Genomic DNA, 5,000 nt, shown 5'->3' with positions numbered 1-5,000 from the left:
AAAAACGAGGCAGACGCGATATCCGTCAACGCGACGGCGCCGCTTTCGTCGAGACGAGAGAGAATTTTCATTCCGATCGTTCCGACGTCGGCGTCGACGCGCTCTTCGGACGTCGAGTCCGCCTACTCGATATATATACAATATATATATATATATATACGAATGTTTCGATGTCATCACGTTCAACGATGCGAGCGCGCTTTATTTACACATCATATAAACACGTTCGTCTCGTATACGTCGTAACGATCGCGGAGCTTTTGTATTCGAAATTTTGACATTAGAGTATGAACAAAAGAAACGCACGTACTCGATAATCACGAGACGAAGAGATCACCTAAACTCCGATTACCCTCTTTGATCGAGAACAACTCAATGAAACGATCGAAAGGTCGGAGATGGGCGCTCCTCGTCTGGCGACGAGCGACGCTCTCAGTCTCTCTGACGTCGCATAACGAAACTCCGTGACGTAAACGTACACACGAACGCGTATATAAAAATATAAATAATATATACACACACACGCATGTAAACGTAAACATACATACACATCGTATTTGTTATATTTGAACGGACCGAGAACGAGATTTATATTAAGTATATTTAAACACGTAATATAACACATCGAACGCGGATACCGTCATATGTTCGAGAAACGTCAGTCAGTCTATTGAGTCGGTTACGAAATAATAGACATTACGACATTAAACATTGAACAGTGTGGTTTATATTTTTATACAGCCGGCCCTCAGACAGGAGTGGTCCTGGATGTTTCTCCACGGACCGCAATGTGCGTTCGAAATGTCGATGTTCAAATGTGTCCTGCAGTTCACACTATGACGCGCAGTTAACTGCGTTCTTCATCGACCCGCGAGCCAAGTGATCCACCGTCCAGGGTAATGGTTTTTAATTTGTTTTATTTTTATAATTTCTACGATCACTCGAACGATTCTATACGCCAGTGATATGAGTTTATTTTTTTTTTATTTTTTTTTTTTTTTTCGTTTTTTTCTCTTATTTTTAGTATACAGAGAAAAATTCAAAAAATTAAAAAAAAAAAAAAAAAAAGTTAAAAAAAAAATAAAGTACAAAAAAAAAAAAAAGAAATATACATTTTATTTGAAGATGACGATGTGCGTTAACACATCGTACTTTCCTCGAAATCGACATCGAAAAATATCAGAATAGGACGCGTTACACGACTCTGGACTCTGACTCGGACACACTGCTGTGTGAGAGAGAGAGAGTGAGAATCGCGTCCTCGCATCGAAACGACACATTCCGAACGTCGATATTTGTGTTTTAGAATTTTATTATCGTTCATTATCGCACTCTTTCGAGATTGATAATTTACGTTAATGATCCTTCCGCAGGTTCCCCTACGGAAACCTTGTTACGACTTTTACTTCCTCTAAATGATCAAGTTTGGTCAACTTCCCAGCAACGCCGACGGCCGTGAAGCCACCGCGTGTCGGTCCGAAGACCTCACTAAATCATTCAATCGGTAGTAGCGACGGGCGGTGTGTACAAAGGGCAGGGACGTAATCAACGCGAGCTTATGACTCGCGCTTACTAGGAATTCCTCGTTTATGGGGGATAATTGCAAACCCCAATCCCCAGCACGAAGGAGTTTCAACGGGTTGCCCGGGCCTCTAGGCCAGGGAGAACATGCTGATTCCTTCAGTGTAGCGCGCGTGCGGCCCAGGACATCTAAGGGCATCACAGACCTGTTATTGCTCAATCTCGTGCGGCTCGAAGCCGCCGGTCCCTCTAAGAAGAATTTTAATACGCCGCCAGTGAGTTGCTCGACCGAAATCGAGCACACCTAAATGACGACGCCTATTTAGCAGGCTAGAGTCTCGTTCGTTACCGGAATTAACCAGACAAATCGCTCCACCAACTAAGAACGGCCATGCACCACCACCCACCGAATCAAGAAAGAGCTATTAATCTGTCAATCCTTCCGGTGTCCGGGCCTGGTGAGATTTCCCGTGTTGAGTCAAATTAAGCCGCAGGCTCCACTCCTGGTGGTGCCCTTCCGTCAATTCCTTTAAGTTTCAGCTTTGCAACCATACTCCCCCCGGAGTCCAAAATCTTTGGTTTCCCGGAAGCTGCCCGCCGAGCCATTGTAGTAACGTCGGCGGATCGCTAGATGACATATTTACGGTTAGAACTAGGGCGGTATCTAATCGCCTTCGAACCTCTAACTTTCGTTCTTGATTGATGAAAACACCTTTGGCAAATGCTTTCGCTGATGTTCGTCTTGCGACGATCCAAGAATTTCACCTCTAACGTCGCAATACGAATGCCCCCAGTTATCCCTATTAATCATTACCTCGGAGTTCTGAAAACCAACAAAATAGAACCGAGATCATATTCTATTATTCCATGCACGAAATATTCAAGCGGCATTTTGAGCCCGCTTTGAGCACTCTAATTTGTTCAAAGTAAAATTGTCGGCCCATCTCGACACTCACTGAAGAGCACCGCGATAGGATTTTGATATTGAACCGGCGTTTTACCGCCGGCTCACCGACGATATGCTCCGCAGACGTGTCAGTATCACCGCGGATGCGGTGCACCGACAGCGCGGCGCACAAATGCAACTACGAGCTTTTTAACCGCAACAATTTTAGTATACGCTATTGGAGCTGGAATTACCGCGGCTGCTGGCACCAGACTTGCCCTCCAATTGTTCCTCGTTAAAATATTTAAAGTGTACTCATTCCGATTACGAGGCCTCGAAAGAGTCCCGTATCGTTATTTTTCGTCACTACCTCCCCGTGCCGGGAGTGGGTAATTTGCGCGCCTGCTGCCTTCCTTGGATGTGGTAGCCGTTTCTCAGGCACCCTCTCCGGAATCGAACCCTGATTCCCCGTTACCCGTGACAACCATGGTAGTCGCAGAAACTACCATCGAAAGTTGATAAGGCAGACATTTGAAAGATGCGTCGCCGGTACTGGACCATGCGATCGGCAAAAGTTATCCAGATTCATCAAAATTAACGACTTCGGACGAGACGCCCTCCGTCGATTGGTTTTGATCTAATAAAAGCACTCATCCCATCACTGGTCAGAGTTCTGATTGCATGTATTAGCTCTAGAATTACCACAGTTATCCAAGTAACTGAGTAAGATCTAAGGAACCAAAACTGATATATTGAGCCATTCGCGGTATCGCCTTAATACGGCTTGCACTGAGACATGCATGGCTTAATCTTTGAGACAAGCATATAACTACTGGCAGGATCAACCAGGGAGCTAACCGAGACTTGTTGAAGTCGTCAATTACTCTTCTCGTTTCATATTCGCATATAAAATACACACAAACTTATGCATGCATGTACAATATACGCACAGTATGAAACGAGCGTCTCACCGTATCGTCGATCGCGTTAGACGCGATAGATTTTAACGGTTGACTCTTATAAAAATTTATATGAGACACAAACGCGCTTTAAGCACGCGCGCGCGCGTGCGCTATAATATATAACGCGACGACAGCGGCGGCGGCGGCGGCGGCGGAGGCGTCTTCACATAATGACACATAACGGTCACGAATTCGAACGTTCTAAACGAGATCGAGTTTTTTTTTCAAAATAACACTTCGCACACGACGTGTACGTATGTATTGTTCAACGATTATTATCGTAAAACATTGGGATCGACGCCCGGTGTTTGAGTGATCGTACCGATACTCGGGTTGTGTATTTTTTGTACATGATAAATGTAAAAATTAACAAAAAGAATTTTAGAAACGACCGTTCATATATAATATAAAAATTATACACACTATACGAATACACTGAATCTTTTAAGAACTCCGTCTCTAACGTTTTCTCATATCGTCGCGACGTCGCAGATCGACTACAATGAATCAACATTTATTCCATGAGGATAGATTGTAGCGAGAGCGACGACGACGACGATAAGAGGAAGAGCGCATGAGGCAGAGAGATCTACGTGCGTCCGTCGGTCGGCACAGTTTTACAGAACGAATAAGAATCTTTTTATCATTTTCACGTGTGTCAGTGAATATCCCCCAGCGGTCGAGACGAATCGTACGTACATACTTGTTGTTACACTACGTAAAGTATAATATAACGCGATACGACGAATCGAGAGACACGCCAGAAGACACGCAACAAAGACGACAAATGAAAACGATAATAACATTTTTTTCGTTATACAAGAGTACTGATCCGGTCACTTCGCGTCTAACATCAATTTTTGAATGTTCGACGTTCGAACCGTCACTACTCCATATATATGCCTGACGATGAGTATGACATTCGGCTCGTTCGAACGGAATGTATTTTTTTTTTTATTATTATTATTATTTTATTATGTTTCTCATATTCGATCTGATATCATAAGACGACGAACCCCAGAACACGCAGCCCTATCCGAACCCCCCCCCTCCCCCTCCCCAACCCCCTCCCCCCCAACTGACACCCCAAACCCTCCAAAATCTCCAAAACTTCGATTATTTTGTTCTATATTTTTATAGATAGTATATGATTATATGATATTATGCAACGTCAATGCAACAACAACGACAACAACAACAACAACAACAACAACAACAATAAAAAAAAAAAGAAAAAAAAAAACAACAACAACAACAAAGAAAGTTGTATCTTCGTTTATTTAAATTTCACCGGTATTCGTTTATCGAAAAAAAAAAAATTTATAATTAAAATTATTATATTTTATAATTAAAATAATAATTATGACGATGACGAATAAATATAATAATAATAATAATAAAGAACATGACGCGATTTACGAATGCGTAAATAATGTTAATAATATAATTTTTAAGTTTCATATCAGTCTTGATACCTTAAAATATGTATAATGAAGTAATAAATAAATATAAATTATCTTTAAAAAAATATCCTGACATAAATGTATTGAATCTCTATAAAAAAATTAAAAAATAATCTAACGAACGCAACGAGCTCTACTCCTACTCTACGAACGTTTTCTCGAACGAAG

The 5,000-nt window shown here is 41.9% G+C and overlaps 2 non-coding genes across 2 annotated transcripts; both read right to left on the bottom strand.

Annotated features, from left to right (window-relative positions):
• Positions 1-742: 742 nt before the first annotated feature.
• Positions 743-899, bottom strand: LOC125076484. Its single transcript, XR_007120443.1, has one exon. It is a non-coding gene; the product is annotated as a 5.8S ribosomal RNA (ribosomal RNA).
• A 457-nt stretch (positions 900-1,356) lies between these two features.
• On the bottom strand, positions 1,357-3,259 carry LOC125076485. The gene has a single exon (XR_007120444.1). It is a non-coding gene; the product is annotated as a small subunit ribosomal RNA (ribosomal RNA).
• Positions 3,260-5,000: the final 1,741 nt, after the last annotated feature.

Source organism: Vanessa atalanta, unplaced genomic scaffold, assembly GCF_905147765.1.
Source record: "Vanessa atalanta unplaced genomic scaffold, ilVanAtal1.2, whole genome shotgun sequence".
NCBI classification, from domain to species: Eukaryota; Metazoa; Arthropoda; class Insecta; order Lepidoptera; family Nymphalidae; genus Vanessa; species Vanessa atalanta.
This window is presented reverse-complemented; position numbering and strand designations above follow the sequence as displayed.